The following is a 13089-nucleotide window of genomic DNA, read 5'->3' as shown; positions in this document are numbered from 1 at the left end:
CACTAAGTAGTAACACTGCTAGTTTTATGCCAAAATTCTAATTAACAGTCATTGTAAATGGTTACGATACATTCTACGCACTGTGCAGGTACTTTATACACAGCATCCCAGTTAATCCTCACTGATTGGTAGTATTACTCCCATTTTTTCAGGTGAGAAAACAGAGACTCAGAAAGTTTAGGAAACTTGCCTAGGGTTATCCAACTGCAAAGTTGATTTTCAAGTCCAGGCTTGATGTCTGGATTCTAAATCACTACACTATCCCAACCAGTTCTTAAGTTTTCTTTCTAGAAGCATTTAAACCTTAACTCTGATTGTATGCACCATGGAAACAATAAAGTACTATAATTAGTCCAAATCCTAATGACCTGTTATAATTAGCTTCAGGTTTATGTCTTGATTTCAGGAACACACTACTTATGCCTTGACTTCAGACTACTACTACTGATAACATGGTAATATCTACATGGTACTAATCCATATATTAAAATGCTACACATTCTTTAGAAAAAGGTATTTTTCATTAGCGAAACATCCACTAAAATTTGGGACTGATTGCAAATTCTAATTTTTTCTTTTCTCCAAGCTAAACATTCAAGAAAATAAAAAAGCTATTTAAAACAGACACTGTAGATCCATTTTTGAAAAGAAAATATCATTACTACACATTTTAACGCTCAATGTATAAATAAAAGAACATCTTATCTTTTGCTTATTTATTGTTTTGACTATGTTTTACTGAGGTGCTTTAATGAAGTGTCATTGCCCAAGAGACTCAAAGAAATAAAAGTAGAGAATATAAAGAAACAACCAGGAGTAGGTATAGTCACACAGTATCAGGGTAATAAGGATGAGAGACTAGCACATAAAAATGAAATGCCAAATAATTTGCACACTAGAAATTCTGAGCAATTTGATAGTGAAGGTCTATTCCAACCCAAATTCCCATGATGTGAGCTGGCATTCACATAAGAATATCAATAATGGCATCAAATATTTAGTAATAACTATATGGGTAATATGTACCTCTGGAAATTGATTAGTGGCCTTTGCATGTCCACTATAATTATAGTAAGTTAAAGGATAATTTATAAGTCAGTGTATTAATAAGACTCTCAAGCAAATGTGTAAATTAACACAACTGGCATGTATAAAAAACAAATATGTATGAGGATATAAAAGTTACCAATTGCCTTTTAATTTGATCATGAAAGTTGCTCAAAGAAGCACGTTAAGGCAAAGACACTTACAAAGAGCTGTTTCAGACTTTCTGTAATGGCAAAACAGTGGTTAAAAATAACCCCTCGAAATAGGAAAAAAAAATTGGCTATAGTGTCACTGAAATTACAGAGCAACACCAACCACAGGTTTTAACAAAGAAGGTACTGATTTGGTAAGTCTTTCCACAAATTCATGGGAGACATTCCATTAAAAGAAAAACTGGGGCCAGCCCCGTGGTGTAGTGGTTAAGTTTGGAGCACTCTGCTTTGGTGGCCCAGGTTTGCAGGTTTAGATTCTGGACCTACACCACTTCTCAGCCATCATGTGTCAGGCAACCCACATACAAAATAGAGGAAGACTGGCACGGATGTTAGCTCAGGGCAAATCTTCCTCAGCAAAAAGAAACAAAAAAACCTAAAACCGTCTTCAAGACTTTTCTTCTCCACTAGAACCTATCTAGTACAGTAACACTAAATTTAATTCACAGAGGGCTCTGTGTGTTTATATGGATATGGGGGAAACTATTCAACTAAAGTTTCTATTAAATGTAAGAATTCTGTATTCATTGAGATACTTCAGATTTCCTTCTTCACAACTACCCGTTTAGCAAGAAGAAAAAAGGCTTATAAAAGAGTTGGAGGAAAAAAAGCCTCAGTTTCACCTCATTTTAACATGTTTCAGCAAATGCTAAGAATGTGTTATGTAAGAATCCAAGTGACAAGGAGTTAAGTCTACAAAAAGTGTTTCATTGTGAGAAAAAATTCAAAAGAAAAGCCAACTTTCTCATTTTTTATGAACTTCAATTTGAGGACAGAAAATAGAGAAACAAATAAGATATAGAAGCAACGTATGTTTGGGTACAAAATTATAGTGTAAAATTAAGTAAGCTTGTTATGAATATGTCAAATTAACTCATTAAATGGAGCACAGGGTGCTGGATGGTGAGCCAAGCTTCAACCAGACACAAAAGGAAATGAAATAGAGAAGTTCATTATTCACAGGTCCTGAAGGAAGTACTTGACACATCTCAAGGGACAACATAGGCAGGTCAAGGCAGAGCGCAGGGAGAGGCAGGACCTGGGGCACATACCCCTATTACGGTCTGTGAGTGGAGTGCTTTGGGGTTCCTGGGCTAAGGCTGGACTGGTCAACTCAAACCAAGAGAGCAGGGTTTTGGTAAGCCACAGGGAGTCTTATCTAAGGGTTGCAAAAAGGGAAGGCAATGGGAGGAGGGGAATCTTTTGATCATAAGGGCCATGAGGGAAGACGTATCAGAAACTTCCATTTGCTTGTGACTGACAGCTACTATGTAGGGCATGCACTTGCATGAGGGGGCTACTGTCAGTTTAAGGTCACTGCAGGCTGCGTGGACAAACAGAACACATGCCGAGGCAGCAACACCATGGAGTAGCTTAGCTAAACTCTCAACAAACCCTGAGGTGAAAAGCAGCAGAGAAATGAAATTACCGGTGTGGCAAGATTTGGATGAAGAATCTGTTCCACTCAAATTATTTAGGTAGGTGAGTTTTGAGTCAGTTTTTAAAGAAGTGTTGGGAAAAAAGTCTTATGCTGAAGAAGATCTTAACAGATACCTCTGAAAAAAAAATTCAGTTAGGTTGGCTATCCAGGTGTATACTATACTTTCCATTTACAGATCACTGGCTCCGTAAGCACCAGGAGCTAACATTCACATTCATGAAATTACCTGTATTTCTGGTCTTAGTGAACTAAGGGCAGTGGTTCTCAAACTGTGGTCCCTAGACCAGCAGCATCAGTATCACCTGGAAACTTTGCAATGCAAATCTTCTGGCCCCATGCGAGACCCACCACATCAGAAACTCTAGGAGTTAAGCCCAGCAATCTATGTCTGCCAAGTTCTCCAGGTGATTCTGATGTAGGCTACATTTGAGAGCTACTGGTAGATAATTCTGAGGAAAGCATACAATCAGCTACATAGGAACTATGTCTTTTTTGTCTCTTTCTTCTTTCTTATTTTTAGTATCAGCAATCTCCTTTAACCAATATCACTATTAGGAGAAAGAAATGTTCTTAACTGGGAACCTCACTTTCAGGCTTAATGCTCCTGCAAAGGAAGAATCCACAAGAAATAAAAAAGAGAACGTTGTTTTGCTTTTTGGGGGTGGGAAGAATTCATTTAATAAGTATTTATCAAGCAGTTACCTTATTCCAGGTACTCAGCAAGAAGAGAGGGAAATAGAATTCTGAAGGCCACCAACAATTTTACTTTGTGTAACGTTCAATGTAATACTAATAATGCAGGTTGTCTTTTCCTGGTGTATACACGGGCAGTGATACCCACATGAGCAATAAGGTATTTACGCTGAAGCAGTGCACTAGCAAAACACCATGGTTCATTCTTGATGTTCTAGGATTAGTGGTTCTCAAACTTGAACATATATCAGAATCACCTAGAGGGCTTATTGAAACACAGATTACTGGGTCCCACCTCCAGAGTTTCCAATTCAATATGTCTTAGCTGAGGCCCAAGAATTTTTATTTCTATTAAATTTCCAGGTGATGCTGATGGTCCAGAGACCACATTTTGAAAAGCACCAATCTAGATGATCAGGCACAGTAAGAATTACCAGCACATTTTCAAGGCTTATTCATCTATATTTATTGCTGAGATTTAGTCTGTTGCCCTCAGGGCAAAGAGAATAGGCAAAAGAGCGATTATCTTTTAAACTATATTGTTTAACTATTTTATCACAAGACCCATGTTCAGTTGTCTATGGTGGATCAACCAAGCCCCAATTTAAGGAGTTTCCTAAACTAGAAGCAAAAACTAGTACTCAAAGATTTCTATTACTCTGTGGTGACTCAGAAGTCCTACTTTTGTTTTAATGTCCTGTACTGTATGGATGGATTTCTCTACAAGTCTGAGGCAGGCTCTCACTCCAAACCCAAGGAGGATCCTGTTTCTTTCTAATTATACACAGTCAAATGAGAGTAAAAACTAATTTATACACTTTAAAGACTATCCCAAGAGTCTAGGCTATGGGAAAGAGTACTTCCAGTCCAGCTGCTTTTCAGCAGGGGAATAAAGTTAAGGGTTCCTCAAGGGTTACGACTCTCCGGGCTTCTTTCCCTTTGGAGTCTAGGAACTTTGGTAAAAACAGATCAGGTTCCACAAAGAGGTCAAGGTCATCCTGGCTTTAGAGAAACGTGAGAAAACAGCTCAACTCTTCACTAACTCAATCCTCCAGTCCTAGTCCTTCCTTCAACCTTCTCAAATGACCAGATTCACACTGGCTTGACCGAAACGGAACCACACCACCAGGGAGTAAACTAGCAAAGGATAACGTGCAACCCATTCCACAGCAAGAAAAATAACCTGGATTACCTACCCTTCTTCTACCAACCCTGCTTCATAACATTTATAGATGAACACAATGAGAGGATAACGCTTACTACTAGTGAGTGCCAGTATTAGATATAAAGACTGCTTTCCTCTAAATTATCCTACTGAAAACACAGTGAAAAGCAAATGAAAACAGCAATAAAGCCATCATTTTGCCAGCTTAAAGCCACTTCTTGTCCTCCCAAGGCAGATAGAGAGATGACTGCCTGGCCAAAGTCCTAGAAATTAGATGTGTTGCTAGACGGATGTAACATATGGAAGTAAATTGTGCTACCAGGCTGTGAAAGACAAGGAACAGATAAATCAATCAATATAACCTCAAACTGAGTGCACTCTCTGCTCAGCAGATGGAAATTACATGCAAAACGAGTTATGGAATTATTATAAAAACACAGGGATAAGATTAATAGCTAATCTATTATGGCTAAGAGACTTTTTAAAAGACATTAGGGAAATACAAAGGAGTAATCAGATGATTAAAGATAATGACACAATTTTCAAGGGAATTTAAAACATAAAACTTGGGGGAAAAAGAATAATAAGAGCACCTTATGTAATCTTTGTAGAAAACTTATCGGTTACTTTACCCAACAACAAAGTAATCTCTAAAACTGGCCATATTTAAAAATCCCCACAGTGCATGTTTATTAATATAGGAAAAATAACTATACAAGTAATGCACGAAGCACTGCTTGATAAATTTCTAAGACTGAGGCAACACTGAATCAGCTTCTCCTCCTGCACTGCATTGTTTTCTAGTTAAAAGCCAAAGGTCCTCCTCAGACTGCCCTTCAACATCCATGAACTGTGCATTGAATCATGCTTGCTATACAAAGCGTTCCTCTCATTTTAACATATTAAGCTATCTTTCTGTGTTGGTCCAAAGAAGTCAAAAGCAATTTCATTTTCTAGACATCTTGGTATGGAAAATACAGCCACCAACCATTATTCACCTATTACGGTCTGCCGAACCTAAAAGTAAGAAATGTATGGCTGAGGCTAGAATAATAAAGAGAAGAATTTTTAAGATAACTATTTAATATTGTATCATGTATATGTATAATGGAGTCATGCCCAGAAACACTAATACACAATTATAATTCCTAAATAAATTTATCTAATTATACACTCTTCTCAAGAAAGAGGCAGAATGTTCATTTAAAAATTAACTTTTCCGTATTTAAATTTAGATTTGAGGGTAGCAACTGGCAATCATGCAATCTTCTTTCACATCAGCAATAAACTAGTAATGTGCATCCTTACTAATGTTCCTTTCAGGCATGGATTTTAATATAATTTGTCTATGTCTAACATCACATCCATTTTAAGACTGTACCTAACTTTAATAACAAGCTTCTCAAAAATCCTGTAGAAGCAGTTTAGGCATGCAATGTCTAAAGTGCTGGAAATAAACCTGGCAGGGATTATTACATCAAGTAGACAGACTGGAGACTTAAAGCACTTCAAAGAACACTGTAGGCAAAGATTGAATGTTGTCGAGTCCCCAGAAGAAAAGTAACTAGAACACCGGTCACAGCACCTCAGGCAGAGAAATGAATCTGGATCATTTTTCTTGACTTTCGTGATGCTCTTCTTCTGTTAAACTAAACATTTTAGTCTCACTTTTGGAGAGTCCACAAATATAAGGTGACCAAAACAGAATAATTTGCCATCAGCTTTTTTCCAGACTCAGCAAACTGCGCAGCAAATAACTTTCCTTTAAAAAAATTTAGCCTAAGAAGTTCAGATAGTTTTTTAAAGAAATTATTTGACTTATTTAAGCCATAGGTTAGAGACAAACGTTTTTAGTGGCACTTTGGTAAAGCCAGATGACCTGGGTCCAAATCCTGTTGTTCCCCCTTACTAACTGTGCAACTTTGGACCAGTTACCCAATTTCTCTGCGCCTCAGTTTCTTAAAATATGAAAATGGAAAATCAAATATCTACTTAGTAAGTTAATCCAGTTAATCAACATTCTCCTGCTGTATTAAGTGAATTAATATACACGCAACACAAACAACAATGATCGATTTATAGTAAAGTGCTATGTAACTGCCGGCTATTATTATTAGTGCATGTTTAATCACCTAAGGAAGTTATTTTTTAATCCTTATAGTTTAATATTAATCATCTAACACTCCTTCATTCTTTTTCAAATAGTTCATACTATGTATTTACTGACCGGTGAAGCCTTCAGAGAGAACAAGTATGTATAAAGTGCTTGTATTTGTATGGACTAAATACCTCAGATAGGAAGGCACAAAATAAATTTGGGAAAACTAAAATACGAGGTTTAATAGATTGAAATGGGCTTGGAAGACACAAAGGAAAGAAAAAGAAACACAAAACTACAAAAGAAAAACATAAAAATTGGGTTTTCTAAAGCGAGGAAAAGATGCATTTGTGAAACTTTTCTGTAAAATTTGTTCTTTTGCTGTTTGCTGAAATTGCTTCCTATTCCTTGTCTAAATACGATGTCACACACCACACAGAATGTAAGGGATGTATAACCCTTAAATAAGACGATCATTCCCAGCTCAAAGGGCTTAGAGACTTGACTGACCACCACTACGATACGTAATTCTACTAGCAAAAATTCTGTTGATCTTACAAAAACTTTGACCCTCTTGGATTTGCTGTATTATACTAATGGCACAAAACTGTGGTAATATTTTCATCTAGTTCTATGAGGAAATATTTGTTCACATCTCCCTTTACAGATGATGATTCATTTTTTGCTCATAGTTTCTGCTAAGATCCGGCATTAAAATACCTGCATGAGCTTGAAATGTCTCTCTAAACAAGGCTTCGCTCGTAAGCCACAGAGCATGAAACACTGTCCTATCAAAGCACGTCACCACAAGGTGCAGTAAATGTGGACTGATGGAAGCAGCAAAGGACTGGCAGTCAGAAACCTAGGTGTGAGTTCTAATTCCGCTACTATCTAGCTGTTTCAGCTTATAAAAAGGAAAATGTCTTTCTCTAGAAACAAGCTCTCTCCAGTTTACTGCTGCTAAATTTGTTTTGGGGGAAGAGGGTCTCACACCCTTTAGTGAGTCTGATGAAGCCACATATCTTTTCCTCAATAAAAATTAAGACAACCCACACATTTTTTGCAAACAATCAGGGGCTTCAAGTAATCGCTGAAGTCCACGTATCCCAAGTTAAGAACCTCTGTACGAGATTACTACAATGGGTCCTGCTGATTTAACATAAAAAACGCCATTTACTCACTCTTTCTCTTGTTCTCTCTCACACAGATACGCTTCACAGTCTTGCTCTTCAATCTGTAAATATACCACTGCTGACAAGCTCATGCTTATAAAAGTGTAAAAGAAAGAAAATTTTATCTTCACTGGTAAAAGGAAAGTATTTTCCCCCTTAGGCATGTGCACTAGCCAGGAGGTTTTAGATGTGTATCCCGACAAGCTAGATATCCAAATTCGTGATTTTCTCTATTGCATTATTGTCCTCAAAATCCTCAAGTTGAGTTACAGTGGGTTAAACCTCTCAGAGAAATCTAAAAATCAAAGTATTTCTTGTATCGTTTATCTAGGGTCTAATAAAATAAGCACTATCACAGCTACCCCAAATGAAGATTAGGTTCTGATAAGGATTTAATTGTCCACATATACTCACAGCCACACTGGGGAAAGCAGGAGTTGCATCTTTGCCAAAGTCTCAGCTGTTGTAATTAAGACAGACCCTTAGGAGCAGCTATCATTAGTTTCAAAGAGCAGTAATTACAAAGACTTTGCATTATGTGGATTATACATTCCAAGGATATAGAGTTGCTACCAGACTTCAGGGACTATCTTAATAAGCAAAGTTGCTCATTAAGGCAATCATCAAATTTACTCTATACATGAGTTTAAAATTTTCTGAACTTTGCTCAGTTTATTACCCAGCTTCACCTCACCTTGTAAAATATCGCTATCTCTGAAAAGTTAATTTCTGACAATCTTAGTCTACTAGACTAACTTTTATAAAACTGAAATTACTACAAAGCAAAAATAAATCACCTTATAATATCACTTATAAATCCATCAAATCAACGAATAAAATACTGGTGTTCTGGAAATATTTGTTCAAATGAGCAAAAAAAAAGTTCCTTTTCAAAAATAAGGATAAGTAACAAAATATGAATAGAAAAAAGATAAGTTTTAGAGGAAAACTAATCCCAACTGTGCAACACATGCAGGGTTTGCAGAGTTAATCAGATTCTATCACATCTAACAGGATGACATGCAGGCACTTCAAATTCCCTAAATCACCCTTCATGAAAGCAAAAATATTTCGAAATAAATGAGAGAGGAAAGAGAAACACAGCAAAAGAAGACCAAAGCAATACATTTACCAAACATCATAATTGCCGATTTTCTAAAATTAATCTTTGGATATTGTAGAATGGTGATGGTTTTCCCTAATTTAAAAATTTTGCAATCAAGGTACATTATGTCATCCTTCATTATAATAAAACATAACTTTATAGTTTGAAGGGGACCAAGTACAGTCGTTGGTAAACTGAGAGGAAGTGATGATCCTCAGGTCACTTGCAATTGAGTAAAGGTACTACAATATTTTATTAATAAAAGTACTATTATTTTACTGGTTGTATAAAACATTCTTTAAATTGAGAGGCAACTGACATAGAGCATCAAATTACTTTCAGGCAAACAACGCAATGATTCCATATGCATATAGTGGGAAATGAAAAAACATTTTTAATGTATTAAACTACAAAATATGGCTGAAATATATACTAAATTTGAAATTATCACTAGCCACTAGAGTTAAAATTTCAGAAAATGTAAATAAAAGTTAGTTTTCCTATTGGTCAACAACTGACCTCTACAGATAATTCATTATTTTTCCCTAGTGATATGAATTTTCCAACAAATTTTTAAAAAGAAAAGGTGCATGGGTTTTCAAGACGCTCAGGCATTGTCTCCAAAATTCTGACATCTTTATGATTAAGTAACGTTCAGATTTTTAAAGATCTGACCAATAAGGTAAAGACAGACTTTTCTTTTAATTAGAGGCTTTTAAGAAGTAAGGAAATAGCATTGAAAATCTCTCTAAATACTCATTTCACTCCTCCAGTCCCCTTGGCCTCACCTCAAAAGTTAAAATATATTCTCCTTTCCAATCAGCAAAGATATATTCTGAATGAAGCCTAAAACCTTTTTAGAACGTTTAATAAATAAAATTACTTTCTAAATGTGAACTCGGTGACACTTTTCTTAAAGCTTGTACCATTTTTACTCTGTCTACACATACACACAACACACAATTAGCAAAAAGGAAATTAAAAAACGTAAGCAAATTATAATTTTGTGTCCCTTTGACTTTATACTCTGAAATAGTCCCATATTCACCTGTCACTCCAAAAAGCAAACAACGCACTTACGGTGTTGGCATGCTTCACGTTGCACGTGGAGCCCACAATTTTTAAAACTTGAGGGGAACTGTTATCTTTTAAAACCTTGGAGTTACCAATCACCCTCGACCTTTCCACTTTCTGTATTATCATTACTAAATAGTTTCTTCCACTCAGCCACCACGGCGGCCACGTATCTCAAGCGGAATAGTCTATAAATAAATGGAATAAACTCAACCACAAGCGTGGAAAGGATGGAAACTGCCTTCAAAGATCTGAGCGGGGACGGACGTAGGAAGCGGCTCATATTAAACTACCTGACGCTCGGGGACTTTTTCTGCACCTACATCACTGTAGGACCCGCAAAGTTTCAAGATGTTCAAAGAGCTGAATCCAGCAGTCAGGAATCACCAAGGCGAAGCAGCCTCGCAAAACCTCCACCCAGCCTTACAACGGCCGGAGCGCACGGACACGCGGCGGCCGCACCTCTGCGCGCAAGTCCGCCCGCCCCGTTGGCCGTCGGAGGACACTCACCTCGGGTACCCCTCGCCGGAGCCCGAGCGCCCTCCACGCCCCGCTCCCGAGCCGCCCTCGCCTACCCGAGCGCCGCCGACTCCACCGGCTCCTGCAGCGAGACGGCGGGCGGGCGGCCGGCGCCGGCGGGCATCGTCCGAGCGCAGGCTCCGCTCGGCGGCCACGCGGCGCGCGGACGGCCTGGGTGGCCCGGGGAGGTCAGCGCCTCGCGGCGTCGCGGGAGCGGCCGTCACCCGGGCGGCGTTCCTGGCCTCCACGCTCTAGAGCCGCGGGTCGTGCGTGAGCCCGAAGTGGCGCCCCGACGAAGCCACGCCTACCCCCGGGAGACCGCACCCGGGCGTCCCGGAACCAACGCGAATCGAACGCTCGACGCGCCCGCTCGGGGCAGCGGCCACGGAGGATTCGGATGCTCCCTTGTGCGTTCGGGCCGCTGAGAACTGAGGGTTAGGGGAGGGGCGGTCACACGTCCAAGCTGGAAGGCTGCCCCTCCCGGTGTCTCGATGTCCCCGGCTCCTAACGGAGGCAGCAGGCTACCTCAGTGGCTCCTGGCACGGGGTGGGGGGGATGAGGAGCATTAGCTCATCTGAGAAAAGCCAGCATTTCACGTCCTGTCGGGGCGCCAGGCCCCTCGGAGGCTCACCTTGGGGCCCACGTTAAAAATCCCTGAAACTTCATGATAATTAACATTCTTTCCCTCTTTAATTCACCGAGAACCCCGCCAGCTTCTAAACCGCCTCCCCTCATCCGCTACATTCCCCATAAACCTTGAGCCGCCTTCTTTACCCAGTCAGCTCCTCAGAAGGTAAGTCTTCACGGGAGAAGCAGCCTCTCCCACAGGTCCCCCAAGAAACTTCACGAACAAAGCTGCGATCCCGATGCACGTGCACTTGCGGAGGCTTCTGAGCCAGGAAAACGTCGCGTCTGCGCCTGCGCAATGGGCGGAGCAAGAGGCCCTCCGGGGGACGCCGGGAGCGACGCCGATTCGGGGCTGGGTAGGAGGACTGCGTAGAGGGGTTCCGCTTCCTAGAGTCGAATGTGTGTTCAGTTCGTAGTACGTTTACACATAGTAGGCCCTCAACAAACATTTGTTCAATGACTAAATAAATGGCATGTACGTGCTACCGGCTTCTTTTTGACTCAGATGGAGGTCTGGGTTCTTTTCCCTAAACTGAACGGAGTGGGCCTTGCTTAAGAAAGCCTCCAGGCATCCTCAGTTCTTATGAAGGGGCTATTCTGGGACATTTTCAATGACTTTATAATTCGATTTAAAACGTTTTGAAAGGGGCCCGGCTGATGGTGTAGCAGTTAAATTCGCACACCCCATTTAGGCAGCCCTGGGTTTGCTGTTCTGATCAAGCCATGCTGTGGCGGCATCCCGTAAACAAACAGAGGAAGATCGGCGCGGATTTAGCTCAGGAATGATCTTCCTCAAGCAAAAAGAGGAGGATTGGCATGGATGATAGCTCAAAAGTTTTGAAATGACTTTATATGTTCTGCAGCGAGTGGCCAGCTGTCTTAGCTAAGGCTTGAGCTTGGCGGTGGCAAAAACATCACAATAAGTTTTGGGGATCTAAAATATCAAGACTTTTAAGACTCCTTGCATTCAGAAAATTAATTCTTTATAGCATGGCGTATGATTCAAGGGCTATGTAGATCATAGCATCCAGGTTCTTCACTCTGGTCACTTAGATTTAATTTCAGGATTGCAGGCCTGAAGCATCCTTCACTATTTATGGGTAAAAATACTGGTACAGGGAACCCAAATGATGCACTGTTCCATTTCCCAGTAATCATTTATTATAAGGCAAATTTTAAATGTATTTTATAGTTTGAAAGCAGCATGGCTTGAGATACTTTTTGTGTATGTGTGAGGAAGATTGGGCCTGAGCTAACGTCTGTGCCAATCTCCCTTAATTTTATGTAGGATGCCATCACAGTGTGGCTTGAGGAGCAGTGCTAGGTTGGCACCTGGGATCTGAACCTGCGAATCCCAGACCACCACAGAAGCTGGGCTCATGAACGTAACCACTATGCCACCAGGCTGGCCCTTGAGATAGATACTTTTAAAAAGTTCACTCCACAGCAAGGTTTTTATTTGTCGGTTCGTTTGTTTTAACTTGGATTGAAATGTTAAATGTTAAATTATGTATGCTGTAATGAATACTGTCATAGAAAAAAATTGTTAATTGCAAAGCCCTTAGTCTGCAGAAAATGGGTCCATCAATTACCAGGCAAAATTAAACTTGGTTCTTCCTTAAACTTTTAATTTAATTTAATTTATTATTTTTTTTGAAGAAGAAGATCAGCCCCGAGCTAGCATCTGCTTCCAGTCTTCCTCTTTTTGCTGAGGAAGACTGGCCCTGAGCTCACATCCGTGCCCATCTTTCTCTACTTTATATGTGGTATGCCTACCACAGCATGGCTTGCCAAGTGGTGCCATGTCCGCACCCAGGATCCAAATCGGTGAACTCTGGGCCACCGAAGCGGAACGTGTGCACTTAATGTCTGCACCACTGGGCTGGCGCCTTCCTTAAACTTTTAAATCCACTCTATAAATCTTATTTCATTTAAA

At 39.9% G+C, this 13089-nt stretch overlaps 1 protein-coding gene across 1 annotated transcript in view; it reads right to left on the bottom strand.

Annotated features, from left to right (window-relative positions):
* The window catches only part of TEX15 (testis expressed 15, meiosis and synapsis associated), an 80246-nt gene extending 69124 nt beyond the window's left edge, over positions 1–11122 (bottom strand). The window contains exon 1 of the mRNA XM_070252724.1: positions 10583–11122. The gene's annotated coding sequence lies outside the window, so the exon portion shown is untranslated. The remainder of the gene's footprint in view (positions 1–10582) is intronic.
* Positions 11123–13089: the final 1967 nt, after the last annotated feature.

This window comes from Equus caballus, chromosome 27 (assembly GCF_041296265.1).
Source record: "Equus caballus isolate H_3958 breed thoroughbred chromosome 27, TB-T2T, whole genome shotgun sequence".
Classification (NCBI taxonomy): domain Eukaryota; kingdom Metazoa; phylum Chordata; class Mammalia; order Perissodactyla; family Equidae; genus Equus; species Equus caballus.
The sequence above is the reverse complement of the archived record's forward strand: the minus strand, read 5'-3'. Positions and strand labels throughout refer to the sequence as shown.